General features: G+C 46.9%; 1 long non-coding RNA gene across 3 annotated transcripts in view; it reads right to left on the reverse strand.

The window, feature by feature from the left end:
• Positions 1 to 3428: 3428 nt before the first annotated feature.
• The window catches only part of LOC121012889 (uncharacterized), a 280849-nt gene continuing 268201 nt past the window's right edge, over positions 3429 to 16076 (reverse strand). For 2 of the 3 annotated variants that reach the window (XR_005782383.1, XR_005782384.1), the window contains exons 6-7: positions 12079 to 13667; positions 6368 to 6565 (exon numbers count right to left, since the gene is read on the reverse strand). This is a non-coding gene — a long non-coding RNA (uncharacterized LOC121012889). Of the gene's footprint in view, positions 4045 to 6016; positions 6566 to 12078; positions 13668 to 16076 lie in introns of those variants that run through there. The other variant, XR_005782382.1, reaches the window with a different exon arrangement.

The raw sequence follows: 16076 nt of genomic DNA on the forward strand, positions 1-16076 counted from the left end.
ATAATGGCAGAACATAAACAAGGTAGATACAGATAGACTGATACCCAGAAAAATGGAGATCTGATATAGACATATTTCAATCTAGTTTCAAATAAGTATCTTACACGGGACTGTAAATTATCATTTTCCTCCCCTGTACAGCCAGAGTTTCCGCTGTTCATGTGTTCAGAACTGAAATGCTCAGAAAGGATGAGATGGGGAAAGGCCCCTCACCTTTTGGAACTGTAAAGATTTGGTAATGCCCTGCTCCCACTGTCTGCTTACAGAGGACCCCTCATGACCACATATGAACACATTCCAGGCGGACAGAAGATAGCCCCCTCTATTCTATGTCTGAGGACTTCTGCTACGGCTGCTTAACAAGAACTACAGGGCAAATGATCAGGATGACAGCTCAAGACACAAAGGAAATCATTTAAAGATTCATTAAATGCAAACCCCTTTTTAATTTGAAGTGTCTTAAAAACACAGACACCACATAGATACGGATATGCGTCTTACTGTCTTTGTCACGTCTCTACAGTATATATCAACCAAAGGAAGTGTCCATGATACCGTAATAACGCATCCTGACAAACTTCGATTTACCATTAAAAAAATGCTAATTCTGAAAGTGATTAATACAGTAACATTTCCAGGCACCTAGGATCTAACAGAAAATGTTTCAAAATTAGAGCACCATAAAAAGAGTGGTGTTCACAAGAAACATAATTTAGGTCACAAATTACAGTGAACTCACAGGTTCCCTTCTCAGTGGTTTGACCCTCGGGATAAAGCAGTCCTGCTGTAAATCGCATGCCATGTGAGTGCTTCCTTGAAATGAGTGACTGATTGGAGAGTGGGACTCTCTCAAACAATCTTTTGAAGTTCATTCATTGTATCGTAATATGCGTGCAGGTGTGGCGAAGACAGCGGCTACCCACTGAAGAGTCAGGCTTCCCTTCTACAACGTAGAGTCATGGCTGGGAAGTGGCTGTCCTGGTATCTGCGTGGGTCCACGCTGGCTCGGTTCCAATTCAGGAATGTAGGCGAGAGTGATGTGTGACACTCGGGCCTGGCCCGTGATCACCCGTGATCTTGCAAGTTCTCTGTCACCCTCCATCATCTGGCTGGCTCCGTGAAATACTGTGTGGAAGGCTGTTAGCGAAGGATTCCCTGAGACTGGTCTTTAAGCAAACAATAAACGTGGTGCCAAACCAGTGCGATTTGGGGACTTGCCTATTCTCACAGCACTGCTGTCACTGACGTGGCAGGTTGTGGTGTATCAGCCACGGCCAACCCCTCCCCTCTCAGGGCGGTCATTTTCCTTTCACTAACGATAAGTCTCTTTTCATGGCTCCTTCCCCGTTTTTTTGGTTCTTCACATTTCTGGTTGACATATTCCATATAATACCTTTTTTTTTTTTTGGCTTATAAACTGCAGAATTCTATTTTTCACAGTTCTGGAGACTGGAAGTCCAAGATCAAGGTGCCAGTATGGTTGGGTGAGGGGGTGAGGGTCCTCTTCTGGTTGAAGACTTCCATTCTCACATGATGAAAGGAGTAGGACACCTCTTTTGAATCACCTGTCAGTCCATTCATTAGAGTGTGAGCCTTGGTTTTCTCCTTACAAAGGCTACTGCTGCCCACGGCTGAGGTCAGGAATCTGAGAAATGGTAGGAGAAGGAGGTGGTGGACACAGTCGCCTGATGGTGTGTTCTCCTTCATTGTTTTCCCTTCCACGCTGAGTCCTCTTTCCATCCCAGGACTATGAGAATCACACTCCGAGCCCTGGCTGTCCGTGCCCTGCTGAGGTCAGCGGGGAGACTACATTGCAAGAGTGGCTTCTGGACTTTTTCTGGGAAGGGCAGAGCCAGGGGCTTGTTGCATAATGAGCCCTGAGAACACCCAGGAAACCCAATCTCATTGTGTTTATGACAAGGTGGTGCCTGATAAAAAGCCTCAAGGGCTCTAACTTACAATTTTTTTTTTATCCCCCTCATCTTCCCCGAGCCTATGCCAATGAATAATGACCATTTGAAATTCTTCCAAGGAGGACCAATCACTATACAAAACAGTAGCTGGCTCCTTCATGTAATATCCCTGGAATTTACATCATGGCAACGTTCTCGTTCCATTTCATAATAGGGAATTGCTTGAGAAACCACCACATTTTACCGCCTTTGCATTGTGTTCTTCAGTAGGTATAAGTTCAGGCCTCGGAAAGGGGGTGAGTCCACTCCAAAGTGGGCCTGGGAGCATATGTGTGCGTGCGTGTGTGAATGTGAGTGTAAGTATGTTCCTATTTGCTTCAATGCCAAGTGGTCTAGACTGGTACCAGAAAACTGTCTCTCAGGGGTTGAAACCAAGTGGGTTATGGGTCCCAAGACGGATTTGACCTGAAAAGTCAGAAGTCTTTGTTCTTGTTACTGCTATTTATTCACAACCAGGGCAACGTTGTATTTACATGGTCATGATATGGTTGTGTCTACACAGTCACAGGGTGAATCCCAGCTCCAGCACTCACCAGCTGTGTAATCTGAGTATAGTCCTTAAACTCTCTACTCTTCTGTTTCCTCTTCTGAAATATGGGAATTATGATGACTCCTACTCCATAGGGGTCTGTGAGGATAACATGAGATAAATATAAAATTCTTAACATGGGGCTGTAATAGAAATCCTCCGTTTAAATTAGCTAATACCACTAATAATTTTAAACAGAAGATTGCATCATGTACTGAGAAGATTACCGTGTTCACCACAATAGACTTTCCCACTCCGCCTTCCGCCTTCCCTGGGTCCTCACGGGCTTTTCTACACGTTCCCATTACGGCACTTGTGACCCTTCATTGCACTGCTGTTTACGAATCCATTCTTCGTTTCTTATTCTTCTATCCCCATACCTAACATAGTACTTAGCACGGTGCATGTGAAACCATGTGAGATACCTATTTTCATAGATTAAAAGCTCAAATGTTGGAAGGTTTATGTGGTTCAATCTAGAGTGGGTGTTTAGTAATATCTGCTGATGAGGGAATGGATGAATGGGTACCCCCCCACTGGCCTACCACTAGTTGGCAAGTATTATAAATGACACCATGATTTTCACAAACGCTGATTTGTCTCCTGGATACATGTCAATACCTTTCTCACTTTCTAGTAGAATTTTGTTAAAGACATGTTGTATCTGTGAGTTATGTTTTTACATGAAATGATGCAGTTCATAATATTGTTCTCAAGAAAATAGAAGATTTAAGAATTATCTATGATGAGGGGCACCTGGGTGGCTCAGTTGGTTGAACATCTGACTCTTGATTTCAGCTGAGGTCATGGTCTCACGGTCATGGGATTGAGCCCCATGTCGAGCTCCACATTGACAGCTCAGAGCCTGCTTGGGATTCTCTCTCTCTCCCTCTCTCTCTGTCCCTCCCTGCTCATGCTCTCTCTTCCTCTCCCTCAAAATAAATAAATAAACTTAAAAAAAAGATCACACACACACGTTCACATATATACTCACATACACACTTTGGAATGAACTTACACCATTCTAAATTCTAAACTTGGGCATACTCATCCCTGTTTCTCTCCTACTGAACCAGCTCAAAACACTATAAGAGGTCCCATAATTAACCAGTGTATTATCTGGAAGCCCAACAATTTCCTACCCCCCAGTCCTACCCCCAGACCCAGCTATCTATTCTTCTAAAAAAGATTCTTGTGGTTACAAAACTGGCTGCATGACCAGTAGAACAAACAAGGCATATGAGATGTTTGTGTCTTACATTTTATATCATCGAGGAATGACCAAAATCATCTGTTGATGACTCCCTCTTTGGGGATCTTCTCTGATAAAAGAAGCAAAGCTGGAACATATGATAAACATTGGAGTTCCCAATGTCTCAGGGAATGTCACGTTTTGACCAACGCTGTGCTGAGGGCCAGCCCTCTGAGGTGGGACGTGAGTTGACAGGAGTCAAGAAACTCTATCCTTTCTGTGATGGTGCACAGACAGGAGCCTTAACCACTGGTATGTGTGACTGAATCAGCAAGCACAGATTGAAATGCCTGGAGAGGCAGGTAGATCATATAGGTAGGAAAAGGAGGTTAAATGTGAAGCAATAGAGAGTAGTGAGGAGTGTGACAAAGTATTCTGTAAAAAGGCAGCAACCATTTAGTTTCATGCGGGTCTATGAAGTCAGTGTTGCCAGATTTGACGATTTTTAAAAAGAAGTTAGAAATTTGGATGCTCATGAGAAGTTCCCCAGTTTTTGAGATACTGCATGGCTGAAGAGAAATCTGACCTGTGGTCACCACTTACAACCCCTACCTGGAACCATAACCCACGGCACCTTACACACACACGGCATTCAGAAATTGAAAGAGAATTCTGTGGTCACAATGTTCAAAGAAAACTCTTAATTTTAAATACTTTCACTTATCATTCCTGAGAATATTCTGACACATGTCTCATTTTCGATTTGGAAAATACAGCTTGAGTGTCTCTAGTTAGCCTTTTGGACCTCCTTAAGAGTGCATAGTGATCCCACCAGGCTCAGAAAGGGAGAAGAAACAGGCCTACATGCTAGAGGGTGAAAAGTGCCAGACAATGCGTTTATCTTAGGGAATGAAGAATGGTACACACGGCCTCAGTTTCCCAGCGCTGGATGCACTTCTCCTCCCCTTTCACTTGCTCATGTCTCTCGACATGCAAATGTTTTGGCTCTGTTATTAAGAAATTATATTCGAGGAGCCCCTCGGTGGCTCGGCTGGTTGAGCGCCCGACTCTTAATTTCGGCTCAGGTCATGATCCCAGGGTTGTGGGATCAAGCCCCACGTCAGGCTCTGCGCTGAGCGAGGAGCTTGCTTAAGGTTCTCTCTCTTTCCCTCTGCCCCTTTCCTTCTCTCTCCCTCTCTAAAAAAAAATTATATATGAGTTATTCTCAGAAGCCCAGTCCATGATGAAAGTACCACATCCACTGGACAATTACCACTCTTTTCTAAGTGTTTTGGTCCAACATCAGCAAAGCTTGCCTTCCAGCTTGAAATTCTTCCAGTCCACTAACCAACAGATGGCATTACTAACTTTCCTGAGATACGCACACACACACACACACACACACACACACCCCTTCCCCGTGACAGGACACGCAGTTTGGCTGTGGTGTTAGAAGCACAGTGAACTTATCAAGCAGCAAAGTGGGTGGCGGGGAGACAGAGGAATCGGAGGGAAAGCTTCATCCACTCTTTGGCTCCCACCCCCAATTAAGGAGTCCGGGGCATTTAAGGTCTACCACATTTCCGTGTGGGGACAGAAGCATAATTCAACAAAATGTACCCTTTGGACAGGAAATGGGAGGGTCGTCAGCTTGGGCTGGAGCATATGCAGGATAATCATGACACTGTCTTTGCTGGTGTCAAACCTATATTTGTTAAATAGCTCCCAGAACAGTAACCGGGCACTGTCTTCAGACACTGCCTGCTATTGAGGAGAGGGAACAACAACATCAAAAATACCGTCGAGCCACCCAAGTCAGATAATTACACCGGCTGCAAAACATCCAGGCACGGAGCACTGGAGACCTTTGAGGGGGTCCTTTATCATGCCCTGCCTTTTCCAGAATGAGGCTAATTTGCTCCTCTTTCAGCCAGCTCCAGCACAGAGAGCAGCCGAAGGAGAGAGCGGAGAATGAACTGTCAGCGTTATTGAAAAGATTCATGATTAGTCACACTCGCTCACAGGCCAGGCCCTTGCCAGACACCACACCACTCATTAGCAAACCTGAGAACTGGAGTGCTTCCCACAGCTGAGCAACAGCTCTGGGCCTGGCAGGCCCCCAGGGACCCACAAAGCCCTGTGTTCTTCCACACCCTGCAATGAGAAAGGCCAGTTTGGGCAAGCCTGGGTGCCATTGGCTCCCCAGATGCTAAGTGAGTCTATTTGTCTTATGCTCCGTATTGCTTAAAATATTATTATTCAGGAACTCAGCTGGCGTGGATATCAAGGTCACATCTCTTCGTGTGACGCTGAAACGGTTACCTGACGGGGGCCGCCATTTTCTGCCCAGGTTCCCTTCGGAGCACCCAAGAGCTGGGCACGTCTGTGGTTTGTCATCCTCCCTCGTCTCGTGTTCAGCTACAGCTGTTAGCCCTGCTCTTCCCAGAACTGGAAATATTTCTTTTCCTTTTCTGAGTAATACCGGCAATTACAACTGAAATTTACAGTGCTGGATATTGGAGGGCTCAGGGTGGTGAACACTCATCCAGCTCATTTGCAAGAGACAGTGTGGGCCGTAGGATTGATTTCAGTTCCCATAGCAATGGGGAAATTGAGGCTGGGAGGGACCAGAGCTCACTCAGAAGTGTAGAATAAGGAAGAAGAGCCAGGTGCCTGCTTTTCTGTTCGTCTTCACTCCATTTATTCCAGCTGCAATCCCATACAAGAAGACACCATTTCCAGTTTGGACAGTAAACCATTCTCCTCTTAATGAAAATACCACTGTCAGAGTGATAACTCCATGAAGCTCAATCAAAACTAACCAAAAAGATCTGGCTTCTATTAGCATGTTCTGTATCCTCCACAGGGGATCTGAAAGCAGAGGGCATGGGGCCAAGACATCATAAGTGATCACAACAGGCACCAAATGCGGTTGTTCATCACGCCATACGTCTGAGCAATGTGGAGCCATGACGGGCTCTGGTGGAGAGAGGAAATGATCGTTGTAAAGCCCGACTCCAGACCAGAGCTCACGTTATCTGGTACACACTGATATGCGTATTTATTAGCTTAGATTTATAGTACCTGCAAAAGTGGCCCTGGCCCTAAAAGAAGCTCGAGTGGTGAAGAGTGACCACGAACAACGTAAGTATGATTCGAAGCATCACACTCCACTTCTTCAGGCTGGAGACGCCCCCACCCTGGCTTCACAGAGATGTTGCCATGCCGACCCAAGCGAGTGTGGTAAGGCCTTGGGGAAATTCCTGTGAGTTTCTAGAATTTTCAAAACCCCCTGAAAAGCTCCGAGACAGTACTTCAAGTTGGCAAACTCAGAAATTTTGTGTGAAGGCCATTTACCACGATGGACATTCAGCACCGTGCCTCCCTGGTCCGCTGGGGTAGAGGGCAGTGGGCCAGAGGGAACGGAAAGGGGCATAGCCGGTGCCTGTCACTCAGTGTAAGTGGGGGGGGAGCTACTGCCTCTTCCCTGTGTGAGTCCCCCAATCTCTCCCATTCACTGTGCTTCTGAGGAAAAAGGGGTAGAGCCTCAGACAAGGGATCAAGTCAGAGGAGCACCCTACTCAACCCCAAAAGAAACTTGCTTCAGAGTCGTTCCGGTCTCCTACAGCCGCCCCACCCCCACTAAGCCTGGGCTCCTCGGCCAAGATAACTACTCATGATCACCAGGCCCAGCAAAGGCCTGACTGATGTGGACGCTGCCAATATGTGGTCTACCTCTGGAAGTGTGCATGTGTGCATACGGCAGATAACGGCCTTGCCTCCTATCTTTGCATTACTTGCTTCCAGAAGGGAAGTGATGCTAACGGCTGACAACTTTTGCATCTTTTCCCCGGGTACCATTTTAAGTGCGTTGACTCTGATAGCTCTTCCCACAATGCGATGAGGAAATACGTTCCTCATTTATGCATGAGGAAACTGAGACCCAGAGACTGTCCGGTCACACAGCCAGGAAGCGGCGGGGCTGGGATTTGAACCCAGAGCTCAGTGTGTTAGTTAAGAAACAATGATATGATTCCACGTGGACGTGGGCTCTTGTGTATCCAGTGTACTGAGCATGTGGTCAGACCTCTCTCTCTTCAGTGACCCGAGGACGTGCATAGAAAGGCAAGGAAGATTTGAAGAAAGGAGGCCAAGGGGAAGTTTAGCATAATGGTCAAGAACAGGGGTTTTGAGATCAACAGATCCAACAGGGATCCACTGTCACTTACAGCTATGTGACCTTGGGCAGTTACTCAGACTCATGAAACCTCATTTTTCTCACCTACAAAATGGGAGTAATGAAAGCTTCTAGCTCACAGGGCTCTTGAGAGGTTAAAAGGAATGGGCCCACATAAACATCATTGACCATAGCTGGCCAACAGGAAATGCAGCATAAGGGCAAAATGAAAGTTCTAGTTATTAAATATGGGGAGATCAATGGCAGTGAAGGGACGAAAACTTTTGTTTTGTTTTGTTTTTTCAACGTTTATTTATTTTTGGGACAGAGAGAGACAGAGCATGAACGGGGGAGGGGCACAGAATCGGAAACAGGCTCCAGGCTCCGAGCCATCAGCCCAGAGCCCGACGCGGGGCTTGAACTCACGGACCGCGAGATCGCGACCTGGCTGAAGTCGGACGCTTAACCGACTGCGCCACCCAGGCGCCCCGACGAAGACGTTTTTAAAAAAAGACTCAATGTCTACGTTGTCTTCTTAGTTGTCAGATTTGCCATAGAGACTTAAGAATGATAAATAAGAAAGTTCCCTTAAAACAGTAGTAATTGTGGAAAATAGCTGCCGTTTGTCTTCTGGCTGCTGTCACTCGTGCTTCCCCCTTTCTCCCCGGGACCCGGGAAGTAGTTCATCGTTCTCGTGGAACAGTGACTCCTCCACATTTCGATCCCAAGCCTGGGCAATAGATATGCACCCATTGCCCAGGGGTTTCTGTCAGAAAAGGGGCCTCTGGGCGATTGTGGCCGGACACGAACCCCACTTGCGATGCTCTGGAGCAGGTACGGTTCTGCCTCATCCTCTCCAATCATCCTCTTCTGCGTCCTCGCTGCCCCTCACAGCTTGGCAGCGTGTTGGCAGGTCGCTGGCCAGGAGCCTGCATTCCGCACACGGGTCCTGTCACTATAATAACCATATTTTCTCTTGCGGTGAAGAGTAATTGAATTAAATTGGGCAGCATTTGATCCTGCCCATACTAATTGCCTGATCCAATTGAGGCCTCTGTGAGGTCATGGGCAGAAACGAGTGGAGCAATCAGACAGATGTCCTTGTCCCGCAGGCCTGGCCGTCATGTTCTTATTCCTCTGCACGCCCTGGAGACCCTTCTCCTTCATGTGGAACCCTCTGGAGGGTGATGGGGTTCATTGGCCTGGGGAGCAGACCAGGAGAAGCCCCGGGCATGTGGGGAACACAGTAGAGCTGGCAGGGAGCAAAGTTTGACTGATGTCCCAACATATGGGCATGCAGATGTTTAAACAGGAGTGGACAGAGGCACAGGCTCTTGGTGACATCTATAAATATGGGCTCAACAAACACTGTGTGTGTGTGAGGGAGAAGGGGGTAGTGGGGGCAGGTGGGGATTGGCCAGTAGGAATTACAAGTTTTGCTCTGGTAACATCTCAAACTGTTCGCCATTTAAAAGTCACTTGTCTGGGGCGCCTGGGTGGCGCAGTCGGTTAAGCGTCCGACTTCAGCCAGGTCACGATCTCGCGGTCCGGGAGTTCGAGCCCCGCGTCAGGCTCTGGGCTGATGGCTCGGAGCCTGGAGCCTGTTTCCGATTCTGTGTCTCCCTCTCTCTCTGCCCCTCGCCCGTTCATGCTCTGTCTCTCTCTGTCCCAAAAATAATAAACGTTAAAAAAAAAAAAAATTTAAAAGTCACTTGTCTTTGGCAAACGAGCAGTTCCTGTAGTCTTTATCGAGAGTAAATTATGTGGGTATGTTGCTTATCTAAAAGTAAATAAGAAACACAGATGACTGCCTTTAAATGTCTGATGAGCTCTATTTTGCCTTCTTTCTGCAGATACAATTAAATATCAGCATCAACATCGAAATTTACCAGCAGGATGCACAAAGGGATGGCCGGAGGGGGAAATGGGAGTGAGTCTGGGGGGTGGGGGTTATGCCTTTAAAAAGGTCTGTCTCCAGGGGCACCTGGGTGGTTCAGTCGGTTAAGCATCTGACTCTTGATTTCTGCTCAGGTCGCGATCTCGCAGTTCATGAGCTCGAGCCCCACGTCAGGCTCTGCACTGACAGCATGGATCCCATGGATTCTCTGTCTCCCTCTCTCTCTGCCCCTCCCCTGCTCTCTCTCTCTCTCTTTCTCTCAAAAATGAATAGACATTTAAAAAATATTAAAAGAAATGTCTCTGTCATCCTTCCCCTGTCCTCACTGGCCACTTGATCCTGACATCACCGCTCACCTTTCAGACATGAAACTGAGTGACCTTTGCAAACACCCGACCCCGTCTCTCCCTCCATCTCATAACCCTTGATGGCAAATGCGGAAACAGAACAGGTGCTCACGTGTGGAGGCGCCTAGAAATCCAGGTCTGCTTCTAAAACACTGATAAGGTTGACTTCCATCCCCAGAGGCGTGACCTCTGTCACTTCACTGAGCAGTCTCCCTTTGTGGGTTGACCCGTGGTGAACCAGACAGCCAAGCGGGGAGGAGTACTTCATTTTGACTCGTCACCCAGGGCCCACCGGAAGGAAAAGGTGCTGAGATCTTGAGAACGATGAGCAGCAGTCACGCATAGGACTTAGGACGGCAAAAATTATTGTCCTGTTCAGAAGCCCAGAGTAGATGCTCCCTGATTAGGTCTGTGCTCATCTTATTCCTCCAACAGGAGCTGACGGAGGGTCCCCTCCTTCATCGATACTCTGAGGGTTCGGTCTGTGTGTGAGGATAAGGATCTGTGGGCCGAGTGAGAAAGGAAGTCCCAAACACCCAATAATTTCTAAATTACGGGTTATGACACATTAATGACTCCCAGGATGGGGAAAGTTTCCATTGGGGTGTATGATTCAGCCTCCTAAGAGAGCCCAGTGCCTTCAGTATGCACCGACTTGGTTCTCGACCCACTAATCCTCCAGAGTCCAACCAACTCCTTCCAAGCGAGAGTTCCTCCCAAAATGTATGATGAATCACCGTTGCATTTTACATTGCTGTTAAAGTAAATGAAAAGTTGGTTACATGGGAGTGAAGTCGAGTAGGTACATGATGTGGTCAAGGAGTTCTCACGGTACACACTGGCATCGCATAATCAGATCACCGGGGCCCGCCAACTGGCACTTTCTCCATCTCCTTCACGTGCTTCCCTACCGGTCTTCCCACTCCATACACCGTGCTCCCTGGGCTTATTAACTGCTGTGGAGGGTCTCGGTTACCATACGCGCACCCTGGAAATGTCCAAATCCAGATGTTTGGTCGCTACTCGACAAACATCAATAGAGAACCTACTGTGTGGCAGGCTCGGGGCTGGGTGCCGGGCGGAGGGAAATGCATAAAACGTGGTGTCGGCTGTCGGGTCTCACATATACTTTGGCATCCAGATACTTGTGGAATTTTTCACTGAAATTGACAGTAATAATAGTAATAATGATTTTTATTTTATTTATTTATTTTTAAGTGTTTACTTGAGAGAGAGAGAGAGAGAGAGCTTAAGCATGAGTCGGGGAGAAGCAGAGGGAGACAGAGAATCCCAAGCAGTCTCCACATTGTCAAGGCGGAGCCCAATGTGGGGCTCCATCCCATGAACCGTGAGATCATGACCTGAGCCAAGATCAAGAGTCGGACGCTTAACCGACTGAGCCACCCAGGCACCCCAATAATTAAAAAAAAAATCTACTCATATTTTTTGCGGAGCCACCAGCCTACTTCATGGCAACTGCTCGGTACAAGACATTTCCCGCCTCACCAGGGTGCACACGCATGGCCTTGCTCACTCGTGTGCCCGGTGAGGCTCAGGTGCGTGTTCTCATCCCAGTCTGACAGCCAAGCAGTGACAAGTGGACACGGACCAGGTCGCACATGCTACTGTGTTTTACACCATTTTAGTCCCGATCCTAGGGTCGCACTGCTTTCCATCTGACTTTTATGGTAAGAAATGTAAGATGTTGGGAGATAATAATTTAGATTTGAACTAAAAATGTCTTACTGCCTCTCCCTTGAGCTTCCAAATTAGTAGAGGACCCCAAGATTGCAAATTGAGTTTTGTTTTTTTTTTTAAAAAGCTACCTTTTGCAACTAGTTCCCTGGGCGAATCCGTTTTCTCAGTACTGTGCAATTAGAACAAATATATGTATATTCCCTCCTCAGCCTTATACCCTTTCCTACTCGCCTCCCACACACCGGCACCCGATGTGGGAATTCACCTGCTCTTCCTCCATTTGGGTCTTTGCTTAAACATGCTGTGTCGTCCATTGGAATGCCCTTTCCCTCTTCACCTTCTGTGGAACCTCACTTCGGGGCGGCCATCCTGACTCCTCCAGGGCGAGGTAGGAGGCTGCACGTTCCTGTATCCGTGTTCCCGCAGAAATGCTCTCCCAGCACCTCCCTCATCGCGGCAGATTTTTTGTTTACACGTCTGAGCTCCTACTAGCGAAGAGCGGTCGTTTATTTATATTTGTTTGCCTGGTGGCCACCCGCTGCTGGCTCATAATATGGACTTAGTGAATGTGTGTTGAATGAATGAATGGACAGATGAGCAATTTAAATAAGAAGTCAGATTTAGTCCTTTCGGGAGGTAAGCGTTTACCTCTCTAAAGCATCTATGCTTCATAAGTCATGCCTCCTAAGCGTCAGGTACAGCTTTAACTATTTCTACGAATTGCCTCATTGAATCCTCCTGAACCAGCTCCATGAGGTAGGCGGAATAATTATGTTAATTTTTCAGATGAGGAAACAGAGGCGCGATGAGGTGATGTAACATGGCTAAGTTCCCACAGCCAGTGAAAGGCAAAGCTACGCCTGGATCCCCTGAACCTGTATCCCCCCCCCAGGATTCTTTCTCCCTACTCTTTACACTGAGAAAGTTGACGCGTTTGGACATATTGATGCAAATCAATGACGACTATCCTCTAAAATAGACGCATTTGGGAACCGAGGAGGCCATTTTCCTCTATACTGGATCATCCCAGGGTGCGGCAAATTTTCAATACTGATTCCATGCTGTCCCCCGCCATTGTCCTGCCATTGAGGCTTGCTTCTCAGCGTGCCTGTCTTTGGAAAGGCGAGGGGGAGAAAAGGAAGAGACATGAGCTCTGAGGCCAGAACCCTGAATGTGAAGACAGGCTTGATCACTTACTGGCTGACCTTCTCTGAACCTGTTTCATCATCCTTAAAATTGAGTCCGTAACCAGTGTCGCGTTGGTTGCTATTGGTGTTTGTTAAGACTAAAATAAATATGTAGTGTGTTCACTGGCTTTCTTCACGTGCTAATTCCTTGATTCTAACGTGCTATAGGGTTTGAAAACTAAGCTTGTTAGAATCGGGCCTTAAAACAGCACGAATGAGGTCCCGATATGGCGTTCTCCGAATAAAAAGCACATTTGGCTTTAGGACGCGTCTTTTCCTAACGGTTACTTTGGCGGCACTGGCGTCTTCTTCACTTTCCTCCTCTTCCTGTCCACCTTCCCCAGGGACCAGGCTGGGTTCCGGATAAGTGAGGGCTCTTGGCAGCCATCAGGCTTGCGTGGCTCACCGCTTGGTGGCAGCAGTCCACACCTCCTTCGGCCCTCCTCTTTTATGTAAGCGGAGCTCTTTTTAGGGGCCAGTCTCCACTTCTCAATCTCCTCCATTGCTTTTGCCGTAAATGCAGGGTTACACTTTTTAGGCAGTAGCAAATATTGTTTGTGCGTGTTTCTGTGCACTCGTTTAGGACGACGAGGAGCTCGGCCAAAGCCAAACTAAGCACATTTCATCAGACCATTTTCACTGGGAGGTTTTCCTTACACAAAATTATCTGCAATTAAAAACGTAGAGAAATTTTCTCAGTGTGACACAGCCTTTTAAAAGATAGGGACAAAACCCTTATGGAAAAAAGCAATTTGTAATGCCAGTAATTTTCTACCTCTGTCCTGCTATTATTAAGGAGAGCGGTTTTAAAAGGAATTCTTTGCTCCCGTCTCCCCGCTCAGGCTGCGGGCTCACATAATGGCCTGTGTCTAACTTCGGTCCATTGCCATGGGAGTAATTACACCACACACTCAAAAGGGCGATTTGCTACAGAATCAAAGAAGCAGCAGTTGGGTTCAAAATGAAAAACAATCTCTATACACGTGAGGGGAAGGAGCGTGATGAGGTAGAGAGCATCCAGGGAGCACTGCTTTATGTGGGAGAGTGCCGTGAACAAAAGTTTTGACATAGGACATCAGAATAAGACAAGAGCATACGTGAAATCAGTGAAATCCTTTTCCCGACGCCCCCTCTCCTTCTCCCACATTTTTCTATCACAGCACGTGGTTGGATGGTCCCAAATAAATAGCTCTTTACAGCTGTTGGGATATTTCCTGTACCAAGCATTCCATGCTTCGTAAACTCTTGGGAAAGAATCATAGACTCCACGGTTGTGCGTGTGACCTGGGAGTTCATCTTGTCCCATTCCTCCGTCATCACAAAGGTCCAAAACGAAACTTTCCCAAGGAGATCAAAATCTACACTGGAAATACCATGAAATTATTTTTCTGAGGCCAAGGACCAAGGACAGGGCCAAGGACAAAGGACAAGGCCCAAGTTCCCTTAGTGTAAAGGGTCATAGTTCTCGTCAAGGAAGGGACGTGGGACCCAGAGGTGGCAGACCCTGGTGAAAAGTCTGGGCTCTGGACTTACCAATTCCACAAGCTGGACAAGTCACGTGATGCCTCTATGCTTGGGTTGCTTCAAAGACAGAGGACATAATCTATGTCCAGTGATCAAGTGACAAAATGGATGGGAGAGCGCTTTGTAAACCGGACAGTGTTATTCAAATGTCACTTATTAGAGTTTTGCTCACTCTGTTTCTCCTTCAGTGAGTTAAGAATCCAATCCTCTACCACTGAAATGCAAAAGAACTGACATCTGCAGGGAAGGGGTACACTTCTAACTACACACACACACACCACCAGGCTCAGCAGCCTGGAAGGAAGTGTGACCTGAGGACGAAGAGGGAACATAAAACCCATAAATAAGTGGCAACTTCCTGCTTCCTTCCAAGAAGTGGCTCTGTGTATTTGCCAGGGCCCAGCCTCGATCTAGGGCTATAGTTGTTGGGGGGGGGGGCGGTGACAGGGGACTTGGATTCAGCCACCGTCTTGCAGGGCAACTCTAGGTTATTTATTCACTTGTCTCGTTACTCATTCAAAATAAATAGTGACTAGAGATACAGGGTCTTGAGCCAGGCAGCCCGGGTTCAAATCTTGGTTCCGCCAATGACTTGAGAGGTTACTTTGGGATAAATACAAATACCAGCCAGTATTTATTGAGCGTTCAGGTACACTAGCATTATTGTATGTGTATCAACTCAGGTGATCTTTGCAGCAACACCATGAGGTTACCCTGTTATTATTCCTTATATTCCAGGTGACAAAACCAGGGCCAAGGTGCCCTTGGTCACTCAGCTGGTGAGTAGCAGGCTCACACGCTCATCAGTTATGCCTAACTCCCCTTAAAGAAATGTGTCCATGTATGTGGAGCGCTTAAAGTAGTATCTGCCACCCAGTAAAAGCACTCAATGATAGCTATTATTTATTGTGTATTTCCTATATGTATTGTTTATACACCAGCCACCCTGCTAGATGCACGCAGGATACACAATCTCCCCAGCCCCACCCCGTAAAGATCACAAATAATAATACCTGCTCTATTTACCGCCCCCCCCCCGCGATTATTCTGAGGACCAAGTCATAAAGGCAGTGTATGAAGATGTAGACGTGCTTTTGAAAGTGAAAAGCAGGTACATTTGGAAGGCAGACTTAGCCTTAGTCTAGTTTAGCCGACTCTGACATAGCGTCCTCGTAAAAGGAAAAACTTAATCCAAGCGATGCATTATAATAATCTTCTTGTGGGAATAAACATCATCTGGTGCTATGGCAAGTGTCTAGAATCCCATTTGCCAAAATAACTGATGTGATTTTGTAGTTCCTAGAGTGTCACGTTGACTCCAGCCCTGTTGTCCTCACTCTGTGCTTGTTTATTTTCCTCCAGAGTAGGACACTTAAAGCCATCTGAAATGTCTGTTTTCTTTTCCGGGACCGGTTGGCCCTCTACCAGAATATCGGAGAACTGATCTTTCTAAACCCTCAGTCAACATACGCTTATTGAACGTGTACTCTTCGTAAAGCACGATACTAAGGACTCTATCTGTTAATGCTTCCCTCAATTTTGTCTATAGTTC

The sequence above is a fragment of the Herpailurus yagouaroundi genome, unplaced genomic scaffold, assembly GCF_014898765.1.
Source record: "Herpailurus yagouaroundi ecotype Mexico unplaced genomic scaffold, PumYag 197, whole genome shotgun sequence".
Classification (NCBI taxonomy): Eukaryota; Metazoa; Chordata; class Mammalia; order Carnivora; family Felidae; genus Herpailurus; species Herpailurus yagouaroundi.